The sequence below is a fragment of the Helobdella robusta genome (genome assembly GCF_000326865.2).
Source record: "Helobdella robusta unplaced genomic scaffold HELROscaffold_82, whole genome shotgun sequence".
Taxonomy (NCBI): Eukaryota; Metazoa; Annelida; class Clitellata; order Rhynchobdellida; family Glossiphoniidae; genus Helobdella; species Helobdella robusta.
In genome coordinates this window covers 43417-43947 of record NW_008705476.1, presented here as the reverse complement: position 1 = coordinate 43947, position 531 = coordinate 43417, and positions in this window count along the sequence as shown.

Sequence of the window (531 nt, the reverse complement as noted above, 5' to 3'; positions counted from 1 at the left end):
CTTAGCACAAAAAAGCACGTCAGATGATACTTTAAGTAACAATCTACTTAAAAAAATCATCCCAGAAATTGTCATCCCAATCACTCATATTTACAATCTTTCCATCGTCCAAGGAATATTTCCACAATGCTTCAAAACATCCAGAGTAGTTCCAATTCACAAAAAGGGGAGCAAATTAGAGACAAGTAATTATCGACCAATATCTCTACTTTCTCCACTTTCCAAAGTACTAGAAAAAATAATTTTTGTCAGAGTCACCTCATTTCTGTCCATAAATAAATTATTAAATGATAATCAATATGGCTACAGAGCACAGCATTCAACTGAGCAAGCTGTGCTGCAATTAGCACAAAATGTTATGAATAATCTTAACGAAAAGATACTGACTGTAGGTGTATTCATAGACCTCTCAAAGGCCTTTGACGTCATCAACCACGATATACTGATTAAAAAATTAAATTCACATGGAATAAGAAGAAAAGTAAGTGCATGGTTGAAAAGTTATCTAGAGAACAGAGACCAGTATGTGGC